Here is a 24,097-nt window from a genome sequence, read left to right as displayed (position 1 = left end):
GTTACAAGAGAAAATTTCCAAAGACAGTGTCGCTAGAATGCTGTCTCTGATTTCTTTTTTAATAACAAAATGCCAGTAACAATGATGAAATTATTAATATGTCACTCATTATTTTTAAGGTGGCTAATTTATAATTTTTTGGATTTTTTCACCTCTTACTGCATTTTAGTACCATTTACTTTGGAAAACATCTTTGCACTCGCTAATGTATTGGGTGTTTACATAAAAATCTGATCACAACTGTTTTGCATGTGTACTCGTAACATAATATACCGAGTGACTATAAATGATTGAAAATTATTTTGTTATGTTGGTAACACATTTGAAATCTTTAGTTGGCAACATCGTTGGCATGACACACTTAATTTTTAAAATTGAAACAAACATCAAAAAAATCTAAATCGACAATGTACTTCGTGACTTAACCTAACCTAAATAGAAATGATTGACAGATGATGCACGAGAAGACTTGCACTACCAACTGCATCAGTGTTGCCATTCCACTATTTTCCTTCAATCATTTATAGTCACTCGGTATAATATGTTATATCTATTTATCTTACAAAGGAACAGTGCGAATTGACATCAGATAGATTCGAACAAAATGTTGCAAAATTGATGTTACATGAACATACAATTATTTTAATAATGGGATGTGTCTCAGAGAAAGGAGACTTCAAAGTTTAGATACATTTGCCGCAACGGCTTTTACAGATATGCTAGAAAGCAAATCAAGGTGTCATTACGATTGTCTACTTCCATAGAGAATATGTGCGAAATATGATTGTGTTTTGTGTTGTTTATGTGTGGATCCTGACAATTTGCATTCTATAGTCAAAATTTAACCTGCGGTAACTCAGGGCGCATGCGTGCCTGCTCAGATTGTATTGCTCATTTTCTAAAACTAATCAAGTAATTAAACACTACTTAAGTTCTGAATCAACACTTCAACAGTCATGCACATTATAATTAATATATTATTATTGCTTACACACATTATTCACCAGGTAACTTACATTAAATTTTGACTATTGAATTACAAAGAAAGTCTCTGGTTTAATTAAGTAAACTAGTTGTAAAGTTAGATATCTGTTAGTTAAAAAAAAATGTTTTTTTATAAAATAGTTGACGAAATAAAAAACAAAACTCTTAATCACAAATTCGAGGTTAAACTTGACAACAGTGACAGATTTCATAAACTACAACATACGAGAAATAAATAGAAATTGTCACAAACCAGGCTTGATCAAATTTATATTAATTTAGACACCGGGACCCGACACATGGTAAATGTCATTTTTATCTTGGTGCCATTATGATATTACTTATTGTCAATCAAATAGATGATTTTTTGTCATCCGTGTGATTTGTTGGCAGTCTCTACACTTGTCTGATTTTCAGCCAAGAAAAAGGTCATTTAAATAACATTATTTGACAAACGTCGATTTTTCAAAATTTTCTTTATTAATTGTATCTACCGTTATACAGGGTGTTTCAAAATTGGCGAATTCCGAATTCAGAGCGTGGTAGGGAAGGACTCAGTGGAGGTGATAAAAAATCGCTCTTCCTGAAGAAGATATAAGCACTTTAATTTTGTTCAATTCATAGCAGCCTGCATATCTTCAGTAACAAAATACTATTCTAGCTACATTGCCGTTTCATTTTTAAGAAAAATTACAAACATTTTAGATTTTTTTACTCCAAAGTAAAGCTATTCTTCAAAAAATTGTTTTACGTTATTATTTTCCACAATCATCTACACCATAAATAACAATAAACACTGAACATTTCAGCCTGTATTTGAAGAAAACGCAGTTCAAAGAGTGCACCTTCAAACCAATGTATCTTTGTGGGGGGAGTCCCGATTTCTTTAATTTACGTATTTGGACTGCTGAAGTGATCCCCTACAACGTTCTGAATTCGGAATTTGCGAATTTTGAGAGAATTTTATGGTCTAAAGTAAAGTTATTGTATTGTATGTATTGCTTAAAAATTTTAAATGACTGGAAGGACATTTCAAATAATAATTTAGGGAAGCCACTATCTTTTATTTTTCATAAATAACTTTAATAGCATTTTTTTTTTATCATTTGGTGTTATCTACGATTTGGGGAAAAAGTGTGTTAAATTATTTTTTAAACTTACAATTAGATGTTTTGTGCCACCAAATTGCAAAATATCGACCGTTCAAAAAATTTGTAGTGACGCAAGCTCTTCTTGCTCTTCTACAAACACAATAGTCTTTTTACGAGTAGTCCTTACTTCTAAACAATTGGAAATATTTTTTAGCAACTATAGACTGTTGCCTATTTTTTTCAGTCTTATTCTGCTACGCGATATTTCAGTTCACCTATATTTATTAACTGGGACTGAAAATCCATTCCATCATAAGACGTGTCTGTTCTAAAGTAAAAATCATCGAATCACACCAAAAAATAGCCAAACACTGGTTGTTTAGTTTTAAAACAATTATTTTTTTCAAAGTAAAGCTACGCCACCACTCACTGAAACAAAAGCAAGCACCAGGACACTGGACCACAAATTTCTTTGAACTCTCGATGGTTTGAAATAATATCTAATGTTTTTCCAGAGATCTCAAGGCAACGTGTTTCCAAAAATTTCATTGGCTATTCTGCATCTCTCTGATTATCTTTTCTGAAGACGCTACATTAAATTGCTTCAGTTAATTAATTCTCGAGAAGAAAGAAATTTTCCTATTAATTATTAACTCTTAACTTGTGATAACATGTTGCAACAAAGAAAATTTCCACAAATGTTCCAAAAGTATTCTACTTTGAACACATAGTAGATATTCATTTCTCAGAAATGTGGCGCGGTAGCACTTTGGTTTTTGTCCAGCGTAGTCAAATTTAAAAGTACCAGGACCTGGATCGTGAAACAAAATTGGACCGAGTGTAGATGTCTGCCGGAGCAGCGTCTTTGCATTTCGAAAAATAATTCGTGGGCATGAATCACGAGCCCCGACTCGAACCAGCACTCAATCTTATTGGTCAAACGGCAGCAAGAGTAAAAAAGAGGAAATCGCTTTAAATAAAGACATAAATATCCCCCCAAAATAAACCACACGATTTTAATACGTGCAAACAGGCCGAATGCACAGCTGAAATGAAATAATCACTTTCACCATTTAGTGTACCGTAACGAAGCGGCAGACCGTCTCGCCCATTATAAGAGCCTCCGAAAGCTCGCCGTATATTCCGAGAGTTCCGTTGCTTAACAAATTGCCGAAAAAACGAAACCCGCCACTCTAACAAATTCATTTTAATGAGAAGACTTATTAATAGAACGTGCACAAGTTTGTTGCTTTTCGATACCGTCGCACCCAGATGCATGCGGAAAATATCCCATCGCCATCTTGGATTTTTTCAGGTGGTTAGGATCCGGTGGACGGTCTAGGAGGCGTGGAAAGGTGGGCCAGGTGATTTGATTGCTTTCAATGACGGGAGAAGCTTTTTCGTCACCGGATATTTAAGGTTCAGTTGGACATGAAGGTACAAAATCGCAAGGATGTTCGATTAATTTTAGTAATGTACGACCGGAGCCGATGCCAGATTGTCAGATTTGCTTAATCACCTACAAATGTGTTTAACATCTACATGTCTATTAAATTACTCCACTTTAGTCAAACAGAATTAGTGCCGCAATCTATTTAAGCGACGGACTCGCTCAGACTTAAATTAAATGTTGAGCAAAGCAGATTAAGTAGACTTCTCGGCCTGTACCTGGTTCAAATTAACTATAGTCGGATTGCTTAAACGAGTCGGAAGGGCAATGGAAGGAAGGAAAATCGGCTGCAAATAGGATGCCCCTCAGTGACCCATATTGGGGTCCATTCTTTATGATGCATTATATTAGACAGTTACTTCGTGCCAGTCGATTGTTTTGCGATGGTCGTAAATTTTAAGATAAATTGGTTAACAAATGATTTGTAACTGCATTCCCGATATCTATTTTATTATGTTCAGCCCACGGACCTAGTTAGTTGTATTAAATTATTTCAGTTAATTGAATCTCGATTCTCGATCCGCTAGCTTGATCGAAGTGCACTCTACGTTGTTGTTATTTTATATTATAATGACAGTATTTTATGCGCCATAGAAATGATCAGATAAGCTGTTCGAATGTAGATGATAATAATTTATATGTGGCAGGCAGTTCTAAACAAAAGCCCTTATCTACTCTCTCATTTTTCTATTGATTTATTTAACTGGCGAACTTAAAATTGTGGCGTACACGTACTTTTAGGGAAACAGTCAAATGAAAAGAAGGAAGGAGAAAATAAAGCACATGATGTATGAGTATAGTAATCGGGTTTCATATTCTGTGGCGTTTATATCAGTGAATTATGTAATTCAAATGAAAACACCTTCTCTAATGAGATAGGTGGGTGATTTATCTTTTTAAAATATGTTCAAAATGCAATCTTCCATGCATATATGTACATACACCCTCACTATATTATCAAGAATCAAGAACTGAAAAAAAAATGTATCGGGTGTTCATTTAAATGTATCCTCAAAGTTGGCGTTGAAGAGTAGATTGTGAACGCACCACTCGTCAGTGTGGAGAGTAAAAACACAACAACGCAAAAAGTGAGGTTAGATTTAAACAGCCGATCCGTGATCTGTAATCCGTGGTGCGTTCATGATCGACCCTTCAACGCCTACTCTGAAGATAAATTTAAATGAACACCCGATTTATTACCAAATTATCTTCTAAATGGAACTAATACAATGTATGTAACTACTTTAATTATATAGTAACATCGTAAATTAAGTTGGTTAGACAAAGATAGTGACAGAGATCAAAGCCAATTTGATGAAGTTTTCAATTGAACACCTGTTATGTGCCTAGTTTATCATAACTTTCAAGCTAAAAGAATATACTTAGATAGAATGCAAATTATGTTACATTGGAGATAACGTGTGTTGAAAAAAATGTGTGGTCAAGTGGCCTGGTCCTTGGTTTTGGTTCCGATAACGTATGGCCTAAGTTGAAATAGGTTCAATTTAGAGATATCAAATGTCATTTAAGTATTCAGCGAGCAAGCATCAGTGTGAATGATTTATTTAGCAAAAAGCAGCTCCTTCTAGAACTAACCAAAGAAAGTTTTTTTGATTTTTAAGTGTGAGACGATAATGGTTTTTCATTAATACACAATTAACATTAAAACGATAATCAAAGTAATGTTATGTATTTGATTTGATTGAAATGTCAAAGCATAAGTAAACAGATAACCTGCGTTTATAAAAGAGAGAAAACGACCGCCTACTTAACCGCAAAATATTTGAAAGCTTGTTACAAGTTTACCATGACTTAAACTTTTGTGCAAAGCTTACAAAAAATTATTGCTCACAATTTTTCGTTTACTTACTTCATTTCATTCTTTAATTTTACTTCACTTCAAAAATTATAACCCTTCGAATTTAAGGAAATGTTTTATTCTTGCATATTAAAACAAATTTACCATCAACAATTTCCTTTTTGCTTCTGATGAACCTAACCTCTCTTATACTTGTCATTCTGACGGTTCTTGTTAGTTGGATTCACTTTTATAGTATGCGTCAAAATTCGAAGCACTCAAAATGTTAAAACCTACTACGATACTGCAATCATTTTAAAACACTTTGTGTATAGAGAGTGATATATAGGGATATACCTAAAGAAACTGGATTATCCATTCAAAAGCCATGTATGTAAATATACAGCGTGTTACACTTAAGATTAAGATGATATTTTCAGCTATAATATAAATAGTGGTATGATTATTATCGATGATATTATGAGTGAAATTGAGCTGGAGATTTCATGAGTCAAAAGGACGAGTGAAATGTCCTGCTTCAATTTCACGAATTTAATACCAGTGATAATTAATCATACCACGTGTTATATTCGATGAGACAATATAATGAATGAAATACAAAATTATTCATTTATTTGTGAAACTGACAAATTTATTTCAATCAAAAATCGTAACGACGAAAGTAAATAAGATAATAATTTTTTTGTTTTTTATTATTATTGTGATAGCCATGCAACTAAGGACTTTACGCGTTTTCATTGGATCATTCATGATCACGTGATACATGAATTATATTGTCGTTATTTGTAGAAGTAGAAATTTGAATTTTTGCACAATTTTAGTACTTCGAGAGTTGCATCTGTTCAAGTACTTAACTCGATCCAGTCAACTGCGATCCCGCAAATAGTGTCAATTTCCAATTTTCACGTTGGTGGTATCGAAAGAAGTTATCACAAAAAGTTGTTCAGAATTTCTAGCCCACGTACCGAGTTTCAACATAAAATTTGCGTTTTGATTTTGATTTTTTAAAATAAGTTGTAGGTTGATTTTTAACTTAGAATAAAGTACAATGAAAACGACAGAATTTGTTTAAAAGAAATGAAAACAAGCTATTTATTTTTATTTAACAAAAATTTAAACAGATATTGGAGCACAAATTGATTCTGAATCTATGAATTATTTATTGAAAACTACTAAATAATTAATCTACACATCTTAAGTGCGACACACGTTATAATAATTATGATACGACAAAAATTTGTTTAAATGAATAATATAAAAATATATTCACCCAGAATACTGGACAAAAATTAAAAGAAAAGATCAAAAAGGATGTTCGTTATTCAGTGACAATTATCTTCAACGAGTATAACTATCTGTAGAAAACAGTGTAAATTAAAAAACTTAATTTTACATAAAAAAAAGTACAGAACAATAATTTACAAAAATATTTACCATAACACAAAATAATAAAAATATTAATAGAAAATAATGGATGATATATTTTTTAATTTTAATAATGACAATTAGGTATATAGAGTGATTGCCTAAACGCTCACGATTTTTGATTCTTTCAAGTAAGTAGAGTTTTTTTTCCTTGAAAAAGCGCTCTCGAAAAATACATTTTAAGATTATGTGAGAAATGTATTTTATTTTATGCTCATAGTTTTGGCCCATTGTGTTTTAAATGCTTTAGAGATTGGATATGTCAAATAAAGTTTATTGAGCGCCATTAGGAGCCTACTCGTCTATTTTAAGAAACAAAAATGTGGACTTTACGCCACAGTAAAGGTGCCACTAGACCATTGAACATTAAAACGACGTTTATGTCAATCGGCGCATTCCAGCACTTGTTAACAAATTCACAATTTGAAAAATTTTCTGCTATTTTAGTGCGAACCCAAACAAAGCTTTCCGCCAACGAAGACGTCATCTCACTGTTCCCCACGTGACACTTCACATCTATCAATCCGCTTTATCGGCGCTGATAACGATCCTCCAGTCTGGTTATGAAACCTTTCCTTTTGATAAATTTGTGCTGGAGACTGTACAGTTTTACAGGCAGTCTGGAAACGTGGAGGCAAATGCGCCAACATAAATTACTTTCGCCAGATCAAAGCAGGCCAAGTCTGTCGTTATGTTTTTGTTTTAGAAACTGTGTTGTGTGTCGGTATTAGCGACTCCGACAATGTCAACACATGTTAGATCATGCATCACGGCCGGGAGTCGCTCTTTGAGCCAACTTTATTAGTTGGATAGATTTGTTTGCCTCGGAAAATTTATGGTCCACTAAAATTTATTTAATAATTTTCGCCGCGTGTCTAATGAGTTTTCATCATTTGGCACGTCAGACGCGGTCCAATTTGTCTCGGACGGGAAAAATCGTTTCAATAAAAAAATTATCTCCACCAATGAACCAGTCAAAGGTTATCAAGGCTACAGCCGCGATAACGATTTGGCTTTCACTTTAACATCTTTAAGGCTCACTTGTTCTCAATAGTCTATGCACTAGCACATTTTATTATCATTAATAACTAAACGAACAATGCGCTCGACGGATAAAATGTCGTTAAAAATTCGACATACGTCTCAACGGGGAGACCAATTTTTTCGTGAATTTTTCCGCGGATCCTGCATTTCCAACTTCTTCTCTGGTCTCGTCTATCTTCAAATCTGATCTAGCCGGGAACATGTTTACGATCATTGCGTCACGCAAGGCGCCGTCTTTGTCCCTTCGTTTTACGCTTTCCGTCCAATTAAAATTTTCAATTTGAATCACCGACAGTCACAAGAAATTGCATCACCTCTAACGCATTTCTGTTTTCGGAAAAAGATAAAACAGTGATTATTTATTGACGTTAAAGTGTCAGTAATTTTTTGAGAAAACGCTTTCTCGTCGACATGTTGTATTGATACTTACTCATTCGAGGTGACCTTCATATAACCCATGACATAATAAATTTTAACTTATCTAATTTGTTTTTTCTTTGATTGTAGTAACATTGAAGTGCAGCGTAGAGTTTGACGACTCGACCATACAAATTGTACAGTTGTATTAAAAATGATGAAGGAATTTTTTGTCACATTTGCCCGTGGATAATTTTGTTTAGGAAATTCTTATTAGGATGTGATTAAATCTATCATAACCTTGAAATTAGTTATATCTAGATGACATCAAGAATTGTATTCTGGTAGCAATGATTTATAGGGAGTGTATGCCTTGAGTGTTGTTCAGGTTGTTTGCAGTAAATTATACCGGGAGAAATTGAGGGAAGCAATGATAGAATGCTGTTTATTGGTAAACTTTAACTATTCAATTTAGAAGATTTACAAACATGTGTAGTGAATTTGTTGAAAATATCGTTAATTCATTCATTCAATGGGAGACTTTAAACTATAATTTAATGTCACCACTAGGTTTAGTCTACACAGTAAAAATTTCTTGCAAAATTAACAATTTAACCATGATGCAACATTACATACATATAAGATTATTTTTTACTCTTATACACGCTCGATAAGAGTAATAATATCAACAAATGTTTACTATTTGAACCATTTTATGTTAATGTTTAATATAATATTTAATGATTTGTGACACATTAACATATCATCGAAGGACAAATGATAGAAAGTCACATCAAATCTGCTTCTGTTTCTTAAAGTAAAAAACAAAATATCTAATAACTGTTACAAAAACTAGGCACCGTATTTCATATTACAATCAATTAGGTCGAATGAATGACGTTTTATCTAACTTCTCATATACGTTCGAGTCTGAGTTTTTTGGCCGAGGCGCAGCCGAGGCTTCAAACAGGCGAGGAGAAAAGGCACTTTTTTGCAGAGGTGCACATTACATTTTTTAGGCGACCGCAGCAACTACAAAGCAAAATACATCATTTAGGTCTGTGCTGCTTGCGCAGTGTTCAAAGTGGTCAAAGAGGGTGGTTTAATTATTTATTGTGCCTGGCACAAAAAACATCTACATACAAATGAAACCCTACTTGTTTCACGAATACCCACGTTGTTGGTACTCAGTGACTTTTTTGCATTTAAGAATTAGCCGAAAAGTTCTTCGATGCCTTTTTTAAAATTACAAAAACTCGACGTCCAAACTACATAAAATAAATAAAATAATAAAATACTTTCGTAACGGTTTACAAATTTAGCCATCGTTAACCAGGATAACAAGGTTTCCTGACAGACTTGTTTCAGCAAAAACTCGATCGTGATCGAGAGCAAAATTTTTTTCTGCTGGAACGGTTTTGATTTGCCATATTGATAAAGTGCTACTGGAGTACTGGAGAATATTGTTCCGAAATAGACCATGTTATCGAAGAAAAAAGGAGATTAAGAGACATTCCTCCGGATTATAAGAGTGTATCTACCAAGCACTTATGTCTCCTTACGTTGGGTAGTAATTATCAAGATAAGTGGTTAATTGTACAAAGAATAGTATATTATGCACCGAGGGAGTGAAGTGGATGATTTTTACCCGAGGTGCAATTTGTAGCCCGAGGGTTCTACAAAGCACTGAGGGTTAAAAATCATTCACTCCCGAGGTCCATATACTATTTTTTGCACTACTCACCGATTTTAATAGAAAAAAATCGAAAATTTGTAAATTATCACTAACTGTCAAGCTAAATTGAAGTGTCATGTTGACAGTTAAAAATAATTTTTAACCTTTCGGCTTTTTTCAATTAAAATTTTTGAATCGTGCAAATAATAGTATCTGCACGGGGAATGCATGATTGTTACCGTCGTTGCTTTGTAGGACCCTCGGGCTTCGCCTTCGGGCTACAAACTCCACCTCGAGTGAAAAAAAAAATTAATTCGAAATAAATATGTAGGTACCATAAAAGGTTGAATAGGCTATGGTGTTTTGCGCAAGGGGAAAAAAGATGACTAAAAGCTCGAGTTGGCTGCGGTTTTTTGCCCAAGGGGAAAAAAGAGCCACTTTACTCCATACAATCAGGGAGTAAAGTTGCTCATTATATACAGGTCGTGCAAAAAATATTTTTTCCACTACTAGTCTCAGAAAGCTTCATTATTGACTCTCGAACCGACCCCAGAAGTAGAATTTCTCTCCCAAGGTTAATAATAATTTTTTAACTATCCCACCTCCACCCGGCGGCACGGCAATTTTGCCGGAGTACATACACTATTACGGATATTACTATCAAGTAATAGTGCAGTGCTTATCAACATAATTACCGGCGTCTTGCCTCCGCATTTTGACTTTGTTGTGTATTATGTTCTGTGTCAATGTTAAGGAACTTCCTCACGATGTGACATGAGTATAATAATATACCTTTTTGAATTTCAACTACCAATGTGTTATCTAAATCCAGAATTTTTAAATTTTTAAAAAGAGATTGCGGTACTATTCCCGTTGCTGAAATTACAAGTGGTAAAATCGAAATTTTTTCTAAACACCAAAGATTTCTCATAGCAACGGACAGCTCTAAATATTTATTAATTTTTGTGTTATATGTCTGTGTTATATTATGTGAATTTGGAACAGCTATATCTAAAAGATATGCTTGCTTTTGTTGTTTATTTAAAATAATAATGTCTGGTCTGTTATGCTTAATATGAATGTCAGTTAAAATTGTTCTATCAAAATATAACTTGTAACTGTCATTTTCCAAACAACTTTCTGGTGTATAACTATAATGTGGTTGTGTATTCTTTAATAAATTGAATTTAACAGCTAAATTCATGTGTATAATTTTAGCGAATATATCGTGTCGTTTTTTATATTCGCTTTGAGTTAATTATTAAGTTTAATTATTAATTAATTTTTAATTATTAATTATTAAGTTCATTATTAACCTAGGTGAATAATGAACAGCCGTCACCTAGCAATGAAAGATTTTCGTTGATTAGTTAACGTAGACGATTTTCATAGCAACCGTTGAAAAATGAGAACTCGGATCGTCGCATCGGACAAAATAATTTAATTAATAATTATTATCCTTGAGGGTTTTAACGTATCTAGTAGTGGAAAAAATAGTATATAAACCACGGTGAAGAAGTCCCTTATAGCCTTCGCGCCTTAGAACCCTCGACACGCCTCAGGCTCTAATCTTGGCGCTCTGGCTATAATCATGAACTTCTTCACCTTGGTGTATAATATACTATTTTTCTAATGGCAAAAAAGTATCAAATGTAATTAATGAATGTTCAAATAAATTTATGATCAAGCAGGGCATGCTTCTCTCCATTTTCTAGACAAGGGCCGTCTTTTTAGTTGACAAATCTTCCAAATACCTACATAACCTGATTTTGATCATACCTTCATTTGTTGATAAATGATAAATTGAAGTTTTCGGTTCGTTTTATATTATTTTCCTAACTCCTTCAACGGTTTCTTAAGTCATATCCACATGGTCCACTTCCACTCTTTCGTCCTTCATTTCCTGTTTCACGAAAGATTTGACAGCTGATGAAGCACGTTATACGTTAAGAAAAACAAACGCAAGTACCAGGCCAATTGACCACACATTTTTTGAAACAAACATTAATACCGTCTAGATGGCCATCAAAGAGAAATACACTACTGTCAGAAAAAAATTGAATTGAATTTTTTTAACTTTTTGACCTTCGTCAGGAATAATAAAATGATAAGACGACCTCGTACATACATACCCGGTATGTACGGGGTGTTATGAAAGTCCACGTAATGAATTCAACCACTAATAGGACTCGTTAAAATAAATATTTTTTTTATTCATCATTTTTCCGCAAATTCTTCAAAACAGAGTTAAAATTAAATATAATTAATAAAATTCATACCCGCTCATGAGTTTAGGTACACATCCATTGATAATGAAGCACGAAAAAAAATTACGATTAAAATAGGTACACGAATGAAAAACAGTAAAAACTGTTAGTATTAGAACAGTCGTTTTTTCTTCAAAAAATCACACAAAAACATTTTCACTTACTCTTTCTCTTCACTTGATGATTATTCCAAATGAGCGCAGTGTCGAATTAGGGGTTAGAAAAATGTAAACAAAAATATTCGATAAAAAAAAATGAATAAGTAAAAAATGTTAATTTTAAAGAGTTTTATTGGTGATTAAATTTAGTACGTGAACTTCCATAACACCCTGTATATATCGCGCGTTCCAATGAAATCCTAGGCTGAGTAGGCGTTGGAAAAATTAAACCGTTTAGAACAGTGTAAAGTTTGAATTTCCCGCCGTTTGACACGAATGATATTTGTTTATGTTTATTCGAGACATAATTGATAATGTTTGTTTTTAGCAAAGGGTGCCCTTAGATAAACTAGGCAAAAATGAATAGGGAATTTTTCCTTTAAATATAATGTTTCAAGTACTTGTAACATTTTAATTTTATTTTGTGTTTAAGAATACGTGGGAGGATTGGGGCAATTATTTTGCTTTCCAAGAAAAATTGTGGAATTCCCTATTCATTTTTGCCTAGTTTATTTGCTTCGAGAATAGGAATCGTTACGTTATTCTAATTTTAATGTAAAACATTGCAAAGAAAGAAAAAAAGAGATTTTTGGCTCTAAATTTTAGGTTAGCTCTCAATATGCTCCAATGAATCTACGCACAACAATTGACGGTTTCCAACGCCTCCACAGCCCAGGATTTCATTTGAACGCGCGATACAATTACTTATTCGCACAAATTTAGTAATTCGTTAAATGATTGCACTGATTGCAGTTTCACTACAAATATTTTTTGTTTTCAATTTTACCATAATAAATGTTCTTCTTTGTTGAGAAGATAATCAATTTTTTTTAAAAACACATTTGTAAAAGATTCAAACCAAAACACGACAATAAATGTTTTTTTCTTAATTTACTTTTTGATGATGTATTATTAGTTATTACGAAACAATTGAATGCTATTAATTTTTATGATAAATTTTATTTAACATTTCATCGAAATAATAATGATCAATTTAACTGATAATTTGATAGATTAATTTATTTAGAGTTAAAATTGTAAATGCAATAATTAACTCCTTGTTTTGCACAATCTAACAATGTATAGAGTAATTTGAAACTAATAATCATATTGGGGATGGGTCAGATTATTCCTGATAAATGTTCAAAAACTTTTCTTAGTTCCTAGCACGAGTAAGAAAATGTGTCACTTAATTCAGAGTCAAAACCAATTTGGAACAAATTAACGTGCAGATTCGTTCAGAGAGACTATAGATAGAATAAAAGCAGATAAGATAATGCAATTACAAGATAAAAAATATCACTTGCAATAATTCGTGATAATAACGGCTGTTGCAGATGAGACACCATAAGACGCACTTATAAATATACATCCATCAGGAACAGGCATTGTTTTCGCTATCAGCTCCTTTGATTGATCTCAGTGGTGAATTTATAGTTAGATGATAAGCCCATAATTAACTTTTGACAAGCGCGTGGGATAATCTGTAATACCTAATCTTCTATTCTGTCCTCTCCGATGGCATAAACACGATCGCTCCACTCTTGTTCCGAATGGAAGTATGAAAATTTTTGAAGCAGCGCGCTGCACTGTACATTGTATGCGCAGCGTTTAAGTACACGTGAGTAAGAAATAACGATTAACCGCAAGTAATTTTCTATTGTTGTTGGTAGCTACGATAAAGAGAATGCCTAAACACGCATATTTAAAACGTGGTAAGTTGGCGGTAAACAACGTTTAACGCGTGACAGAAAGTGAACATGTAGTAATTTTTTTGAGCGCTTTCGTTGTGATCCCGGCTCCGGTGTGTACCAACAACCACCGGTGGTAAACTTGCAATTGCCGGTGCTGTTTACACGGCAGGAAGAGATTTAAAAATGTGTCCCTCTAAACCAATAATCTCTTGGCTGAAAAGGAAAAATGTTTGTCGAGGGTAAATTTGTTCAGTAAATGGATTTGGACGCCGGAGGTGTTCGATGTTCTGCTCCCGTCTCAAGTGGCGAAAATACAAATATTTCGTGTTGGTCTGGCAATATTATTACAAATAGCTTTCAACATGACTTCTCGAGTGGACCCGCTCGAGTGGAGTTTACGCAATATCCTCACCAGCACGAGCTAACAACTTTTCTCACTGTTTTACTAAAATTATTTTATTACTTCAAATTACGTTCGATTTCTGATCCTCTGATACTGATTTTCACAAACGTAGCCAGGCACGTTGCCATAATTGTGCTACATTAAAATATGCAAATGATTACAATAATTAATATAATCTGCTAATTTCTATTAACCAATCATGTTGTACCTCTAGTTTCACCTTTAGGGCAAGAGCCCGTCTGGCATAATAACATACAGTTATGTTAATTCTCTTCATTTAATTATTTTAAGTGATGACAAGATTCACTGCTCGTTGGTTGAGTGATAATGGAACCAGTCATTATGTTAATGAATAGAGATACTTGTTGCTTGAAAAAAGAGTCTTAGAAAATTCGTACTTGAAAGTGTTGTGGTTGCGAAAATTATTGCAAACATTTTCATAATGAGGGGGTTAGTAAAAAAATCTGTAATATTGCTCTTATTTTGCCTTATTTCCAGATTCCGCCTTAAAATTTCAGAAATAACACGAATTTTAAGTAATTTTTCTGTTTTTGATGAAGTTTACCACAAATCGTGGAAATGTTACACAAACAAACGAACAAAAAAAAAAACGGTAGAAGCTGATTTGTCAAGTAAAACTAAAATATTTTGGCAACATCTACAGAAAAAATCCTTCAACAGTAGTTTGCCTCTGCCACTGAAAAGTGGAAATAATGTCTTACAAGAATTACTGACAATTATGGCTATGTAAACCTGATTTTTAATAATTGTTACAGGCGCGGCTCGTGGTGAAATAAAGAGGGTGTTCTGCAAATTTATTAATTTGTTTACAGTAAAGTATTGATTAGCCGAATGTTAGTTATAAGAACATTGAATCCTAATTTAAAATTATTACCGCTTACATCGGAATTTATTATAAATTCGAGTTTGTGTCGTAGATCAAACATATTTCATATAAATTTTTTGTTAATTTCAGCTATATTTTACGATTATTGGCACTACCGTGAGTCCCATTTAGATAATAATCGACGCCCTACTGTATTTATTTCCGAAAATTTTAACACAATCAGCACGTTTTTACACCGAATGAATACACACTACGTCACAACCGAGCGAAATTACTCCATGAACTGATGCCTTTGCAGCTCAGTTTCTCGTTCAATCCAACTAATGAATTGTAGACGCGTTGACGCGTTTGCGGGTGGAAGGGAAGTTGGAAGGGACTGCAAAGAGGTGCACAGCTAAGCTCCAATGGCCCAATGCAATAAAAGCCGCCCAGCTGCGGCACCGACAACAAAAATCATTTGACTTAATGGAACTCATCTCCCGCGTCACAATGGAGCATAGCAATCATTTTCAATTTTTTAACGTAAAATAATTAATCATGTCACTGTTTTATTACTGAAATTAAAATTAGAATGTATAACAAAATTTTTGGGAGTTCTGCAGCTCTGCAGCACTTATACACCAGCCGCCCCTGAATTGTTATATTCTAAGCTTCATACATGTAAGTATAGCACTGAAATTGAACAAACCTTTACTAAGCTCGATGAAAATAAAGGGCCTGGTCCTGCTTGGTTGTTTCTTGCTTTTTAAAAAAATCTAGTTTCTCTCTTCGTCTTTTATAATTTAAGAATATTTCGGTAAAGCATTCGACTGAGTTAATGATTCCATTTTAATATAAAAGCTTGTCACTTATGAGGTATTACACTCACTGCTAATGTGATTTGCAAGTTATTTATCTGGAAGACCTCGACAAGGAAGTTGGTGGTTGTCTGTCATGTACCTACCATCGGATATTCGTCAGGGGTTTATTTTAGGGTCATTGTGCTTGTTTTCAGCTGACCTAAAATTATTATTATTTTAACAGAACCTAATGACGTCGTGTTTCTGCAATCTGATTTTAAACAGATTGACAAGTGGTGTAGTAACAACAATATGCTTCTGAATGTTGCTAATACATATGTCAATTTATAAATTTCAATACGAAAAAGAAACCGTTCAATCCTACTGATAATTTTTACCTTAACTATGTGCTCCATCCACCCTTGAATTTTTTTGTTTAACCAAATGCAGTAACCATTGTGAAGAATTAAAATTTTTCTGTTAGCAAATACGCATCTTTCAAATCTAAATATGAAACTTATTATTCATTCTCACTGACCCGGCAGTTAACAGGCATTCAGACTACTTGGTCATTACCGGTGTTGCTATCATTAGCAAAGAATTAATTATAACGAATAGAAGTCATGAAGCAAAATAGTTTCTAATATGTAGGTATATTTTTTTCGTTTTGAAATAAAATTTGGACAAAATATCCTGTACCTGCGCCATTGAGTTATGTGATTAAAAAAGTAATTCTAGTTGTTCAGCAACAAAATTGATAAGTAAAAACGGCCTACTGGATCCTCAAGCAGCTTAGAATATTTTTGTACATAACACTCTATGTGTTAAACATTTAAGGAAAAATATTTAGCCCCATTTTATCATTAACTATGTACCGCACTTACACCCTTCTTCATTTGGAATATCTTTTAGCAACTCCCAGAAAAGTCTTATTTGTCTGGCTGTTAATAGTCCAGTCAATAGAGACATAAAAATGGCTCCACCTTGCAAAAGGTACAGAAAAGTTTATACTTGGCAGGTATCTTTTATTAGGCATATTATTAATATTGCCGAGTTTGCGACCTTGGGGGGTTGTCGCTCGCCCCGCCATACTGGAGAATAGGGATGGAAAATCAAATTTCTGCGATTATTTCATTATCCGTGCGAGATATGTCTATCTAAGTTATTATAAAAAATGTAGAGCGTACAATTCTCTACATTTTTTGTTCTTTATGTTTTTTTGTCAGATCAATAGTTTCGTAGTTACAGCGTGTAGAAATCGAGAATTTCTATTATTTTTGTACTTTTTATTCTTTTCCACACCACCACAGAGGTAGAGCAATAGGGTGCATTTTTTTTTACGTAGTGTCCCCGGTGGGCATAGTCTACGATGCAGTAGAAATTTACTGTTTTACTTTTTTTGATCTCTTTGTAACGTAGACGGATCCAAATGATCTGGATCGATCGGTTTAGATGAGCTGAATTCATCAGAGGTTATGAATTCGAGAATTCCTCTTGAGAATTTTCCTCTTGTTCCTCAGGGTCATCATCATCATCAGGATCATTTGGCGTTTACCTGTTTCATTAGTATACACGTTGTCCGATATTCCCGTAGACGGACAAACAATAAATGCTCGATTTCTACAGGCTGTAACTACGAAACTATTGATCTGACAAAAAAACGTAAAGAACAAAAATTGTAGAGAATTGTATGTTCTATATTTTTTGTAATTAGTTAGATATACGTATCTCGCACGGATAATGAAATAATCACAGACGTTCCAGAATCTGAAGATCAAGACGAACAAATACCTGAAATCAATGAATTTCTATTTTGGCAAACGCCAGATGATCTTGATGATGATGATGATGACCCTGAGGAACAAGAGGAAAATTCTCAAGAGGAATTCCCGAATTCATAAACTCTGATTAATTCAGCTCATCTATACCGTTCGATCCAGATCATTAGGGTCCGTCTACGCTACAAAGAGATCAAACAGAGTAAAACAGTAAACTTCTACTGCATCGTGGATTATGCCCACTGGGGACACCACATAAAAAAAAAAAAACGCACCCTATTGCTTTACCTCTGTGATGGTGTGGAAAAGAATAAAAAATACAAAAATAAAAGAAATTCTCGATTTCTACACGCTGTAACTACGAAACTATTGATCTGACAAAAAAACATAAAGAACAAAAAATGTAGAGAATTGCATGCTATACATTTTCTATAATAACTTAGATACAGGTATCTCGCACGGATAATGAAATAATCACAAAAATGTGATTTTGCACCCCTATTCTCCAGTATGGCGGGGCGAGCGGCAACCCCCCAAGGTCGCAAACTCAACAACAGTAATAATATGCCTGACAGAAGAAACCTGCCAAGTATAAACTTTTCTGTACTTTTTGCAAGGTAAAACTCCCTATTGATTGGACTATAAGCAATGTCGAGAAAGTTGAAAATAGTCTTTTAAAAAAACAGTATTTTCAAAAGGATCATAAATAATGATTTTTATTCTTCTTTTTGTTGGGTCTGGGTGACGAAACGAAATAAGGAACTAAACTAGGACGTTTTTGTGAAGTTTTCCAATAAATAAAACAATAACATTTTTGATTTCTTTCTCAAAGATTATTATTTAGTTTCTACATATTACAATTCAAGTTTTATTACCTTTAGTTCACTTGTTCCTTCTTTCTGAATTTATTTCATACCTACCTAAAATAGATATTTATGCATTAAGGGAGATATGAACATGATTTTTCCCTGAGGTTGACGTGATTATAATCCGAGGGCCTTTGGCCCGAGGAATTATAAGGCAACCGAGAGGAAAAACATGAATATCTCCCGTGGGGCATACAATATTTTATTTTTAGTCTCTACCTAAAAGTTAAAACTTTCTTAAAAATATTTTGCAGGGAAAATTGCGTGAATATGTGGTTGCTATAGTTTCGTTCTCATTAGTTTGTTGTCAACAATGTGGAGGGCGAAAAAATTTGACAAATCTCAAGGGAGTTATGAGTTGTTTTTCATAATGTGTATCTATGACGAAAAGAAACAATATCGTATTACTAAAAAATAAACATAATTTTTTAAAGAGACCCATGCATATTTAAATAAAAATGAAATGAAGGTAAATGTTAAAGAACAAATTTTTCGTCAATGAATAAAATTCGCGTTTTTTAAAGAAATGTTTCCTGGACGCAATAAGCTAATTTAGACTAAACGTGTGTACTATAGTTAGTTATGAAGATAATAGTAAAAAATAAGTATCGAGCGATCAAAAAAATTTTTAATCGAGTCATCCATGGATTTGAACCCGTACCTATGTCTTTTGCGATTGATATGTCGAGAGATGTTTCAAGCTGTGTTTATTGGAGCGTGGAGTGCAAGTAACGACATACGATTTCGGAGTCATGGATAACTCGATTACAAATTAATTTGATCGCTCTTATTTAACTCTATAGATATAGAATATGTAACATTAGATTTCTGCTCTTTTGTATTAGGTAGAGATGAGTTTTATATTGCGACACTACTTTTGAAATGTGAAATGTTCAATGTAATCCTTTAATTGTTTTCAACTACATAACTCAAGATCAAATTCCTACGGATTGACGGATTAATGATGCCATAATAAGGGAAAGTTTGTCTTGTTGTTGACATCTTGAACTTCCTATATTAAAGGAATTCATAATAGTATATTAAAACATGAGTTTTATAAAACTTAATATTAAGACACAAGTCAGATATACAGCACGAGTGCCGCAGGCACGACTGCCTGTAAATGACGAGTGCTCTTGAGTTTTATATGATATTTTATCTAATTTGCATATTAAATTCATATTTTTTACAAATAAAATCAATTTTGATAATTTAGGGAATTTTGTGACAGTTGGTGACACTTTTATTTCAAAGTTGATATTTAAAGTAAAATTTTAAATTTGAATCTAGACTAAACAACATTGACATTTTTCGCAAGTGAAATTGCAATTAAAGATGAATTATCCAGAAATACGGCAAATATAGCAGAGAATACCACAGTAAATTTGCTGCCGGCAATGAAAAAAGTTCCTAGATTTCGGATGTGTTAATCGTTTATTGCATTCAGTCAGAACGAATGCGTAAACAGCTTTGTTAAAACAGTAAATTAGAAAAAAGCATACATATAATACCGCATTGATTCTAGAGTTAATAATTTTTTAACCTTACTTTCAAAACTTTAAGGAAAAAATATATAAAGTCCATTCAAAAATCAAAAAACCACCAACGTCGCATTTTCCTCGATAATTACTATCGGCAACGCTGTTTAGTGTAAAATTTGGTGAGAATTGTAATTTTCAGGTTAAATGTCTTGTTTTTCTGGGCACGTTTAGGTAAAAATAATAAGAATCAATAAATAAATGCAACATGCTGCTAATAAAACAATATGAACGAAATTCAAAGCAATTAAATTTTATTTTGAATCACATAAATGTCATAATTTATAGTTACCAACATAGTATGAAAAAATATCTACCTAGGGTTTTTTAAATTTTACCAACCTAACGCAACAGGTGGTGGTTTTTTGATTTTCGAATGGACTTTACTTCCATTAAAGAAACAAATTCAAAGTTAGAATTTATTTGTTAACGAGTGGTATTTACGCTTATTTCCACTTATCTCTTTTTTTATAATAAATTTGCTGTGACGGAATAAAATGAAAAATCTTATCAAAATTATGAAACATTTATAGAAAATAATCCACCTAAATAAAAACATCTAAAACAAAATTCGGTTTTGGTACGGTTGTCATGCCATTGTCCTTTTTAATCATTGTTTGGATACCACGAAAACTGGAACATTACCTACAATTTTTACATTTAAAATAAATATATCTTCTCAAGTAATTAAGTACCCACTCGGTGTTGGCGTGCGATTTTTCACGTTTCCGCAAATTTTTCTTCACCTTTCAATAATGCATTTGTTATTCGAAAAATAAGCCACTCGTCTGTGACAATAAATTAACAGCCCTTTCACAATGGCGTTAACGTTACGTCGATGTTAAAACGTTAATGTTAACGTTAGATCAAATTACATGTATTTCAGTACTTTTTATAAATTATTTCCGTTGGCTAATGGTAGAATGTAACGTTAAGAATCCAGAACATTTCTAGAACTAACGTTAACGCTAACAATATCATGGAACATTAATTTTCATCATAACGTCATTGTGAACCGTCCACAATGAAATACATGTAATTTTGAATTTCTAGATCTAACGTTAACATTAACGTTTTAACATCGACGTAACGTTAATGCCATTGTGTATGGGCCTTAATACAGTAAGGAGGTTATAACTGTCAATTTCTTGACAGTAAAACTAAAGCGGATTAAACGCCAGAATAAACATTCCTTTAGTTTAGAAACTTTTTGATTTACATACTTTGTCTCATTTACCAGATACTTCTTAGGGCCTTTTTAGGAACGTTCTATAATTATCTATTTAAAGTGCCTTTGTCATTATCATTAAATTTTAACTAGTCGTGCGTCTAACTTTTTCAAAAACGTTTTAATTGTTCCTGACATTAAAGCAAAAGACCCGGAAATGCAAATAATAATATTGAAGTGTTTTGATATCCTCAAGAAAAATGTCTTTTGTTAGTTTTGTTTATGGCTCAAACACACGATTATCCCCCTATTAATTTTTGGAATAAGAGAGTAATCACTGAGTGGTAACTTTAACGAAGAGTGAACCTTAAAATATACATAATACAGCTAGACAAATGCAATTCTGTGAGCCTGTCCTGTACGGAATGGAATGGAATGTGCATGGCACTGCACATTTCACCTCAATTTTCCCCTTCTTTTTTGCTTAGCAGTATGGCGTCCTTAGAAAATTAATTCTCGTCTCACACTTGACACCGGAAATATTCAATCCAAAATGCGTCTTCACAATCCTAAAGAACTGTTATCAACATTTCCCGCTGGATCCTATCCTACTGCCAGATCTCTGTGCCAGTTCTTATTGCCACTTGCTACGAAGGTGTAGGTTTATCTGATATCACTACCTCCTTATACTTTTCTTGTGGCGACAAACCCTTATCAGGACAGTATTTTATTATCGTTCGGATCCCGTTAAAAAAGACACCAACAAATTTTACATAATCAGTGAATCAAACAAACGTCATGTGATTGCTAACAAAGGGTTTTCTGTATGCTTTTATTGTAAATTTTGTCAAAAATAACACTCAAGAAGAGATGTTAGGAAACACAAAATTTATTAGGTAACTGATTGGCTTTATGATGTAATATTAAAAAATTATTGAATTATCTTTTGTTGGATTCGTTGGTGTCAAGAATTAATTTCTCTCGACCAGTTTAACATTTGTTGCTTCTTATCAGAAACAATAAAAATTGTTTGACTTGTGAAATTGTTACACATACTATGAGCACTCTTGAAATACATGCAAACTTATCAGTTGATAAAATTAAACACGTTTCTGTTACTTCCTTCTATCACTATGTACTTATAATAGAAATATTCACACTATCCAGTCAACCAAACAATTGTCAGTTACTATTTTAACAAATATTTTAGCAAATATGTATTCGATTAGGTATTATCTAAAAAGTTTATATTTTTTTTAACAACCCACTTTGAAAGACTGATGCTCTAACAACAATCACCTAAATTGTTAGAGTTTGTCTTATGATAAGAAATTAATGATAATTAAGGATAATTCTTACGAACCCACTAAAAGTGAGAAATTAAAAAATAATCCAGTTACCAAAATTCTTTTGGCTACGAAAAAAGACAATATAATTTGTTAAAATATGAGTTTACCAAATTTTGACAGGTAAGATGAAAAGATTTCCCAAAATGAAATAAAATAGACTTAGTTATAATTGTTGCCCACTCGATTCGCCTTTCCTCGCAAATTTAATTAATAATGAACAAGTCGTAATCGGTCGTGTATTAGATAACTTTTTCCCAAACTTTATGACCACCGGCACAATTACAATTATAGTTGAACAATCACATTGACGCTGGAAATCCATCAAATTTATAGTCAATTCATTGCCGCCAAATTGTCTCAAAACTTATTAGCAAAAGCAAAAATAATTTATCTACACACACATTTTCGTGTCTCATTTACCACCTACCTAGAACACGCAGTCTGAGAAAAATTGCTTAAAGTGAACTAGCTGAGTGCAAGGCGAGGTGGTTCAATTAATCGACTTCCACGTATGTGTACAAGATGTAGCTTCACTTGATTATTTCTTGATCTGCTTTACAAAAGCTCGAATTGAAAAGAAAAGGTCTGAAATGGCAAAGAAATTTTTCCCTCGCGTCGCGAAAAAAACCCAAAAACTGTTTTTATTGGCAAAGCTTTCACTTCAAACTTGCTTTTCAGATCTCTAGTTTTACGTTTAGTTTTTTTAAATCTGACGGTGCTACTTCATTTCTTACTCGAACAAAGGAAATGAAATCCCAACTATTAAATCAAATAGGAAAAAACAATTGCCTGCAGTTCCTGTTTCACATTTAAAACACTAAAAGAATGATTAAACCGTTAACAATAACTTGTCAATTTGTTAACACTGAAGAAACTCAAAGTGCAGTCAGCATCGGCAGAACTTATTCGCTAAGACAGATTTATAATTTCACATCACTTTATTTCTTTCTTTTTTCTGTCAACTCAGCTCTTTGAGTAACTCGAGCCTGTGCCTCCGGGTTGGTCTGACATTTTGTTCTTATTTTTATATTGTAAACCACCCAACTGGTCCGTGGCGAATCGCTTTTTACCACTAAAATCGGAATATTGATGGCGTTTTGACGTGTTGGAAATTAAGACCGTCGAGGTGAGACGAATCCTTTATGGAACTAATTTGAATGACGCGTTTCATAAATAAAATCCAACACCTGTGTCAAAATTTTTAACCCGTACCCCGTATACTTACACATTTAATGCCCGACAACGTTATTTACGCCGCGAAAAACGAATTCCTTTAAAAATCTGGAGTTGTCAAATGTGCCACTTGAAACCGAGATTAAAAGGTGCTCGTTGACGATTTGTCTTAATTTTTTCGTCGAAAGCAAATTGTTCGCTCGTCCATTAAGCGTATCCCGAAAATGTTATG

The 24,097-nt window shown here is 33.2% G+C and overlaps 1 protein-coding gene across 1 annotated transcript in view; it reads right to left on the bottom strand.

Annotated features, from left to right (window-relative positions):
* Positions 1–24,097, bottom strand: part of Poxm (Pox meso) — a 39,177-nt gene that overhangs the window by 14,272 nt on the left and 808 nt on the right. The gene's annotated exons all lie outside the window — the stretch shown is intronic.

The sequence above is a fragment of the Tenebrio molitor genome, chromosome 2 (assembly GCF_963966145.1).
Source record: "Tenebrio molitor chromosome 2, icTenMoli1.1, whole genome shotgun sequence".
In the NCBI taxonomy this organism is placed as follows: Eukaryota; Metazoa; Arthropoda; class Insecta; order Coleoptera; family Tenebrionidae; genus Tenebrio; species Tenebrio molitor.
Note: the sequence above shows the minus strand (reverse complement) of the source record. Positions and strands in the feature narration are given on the sequence as shown.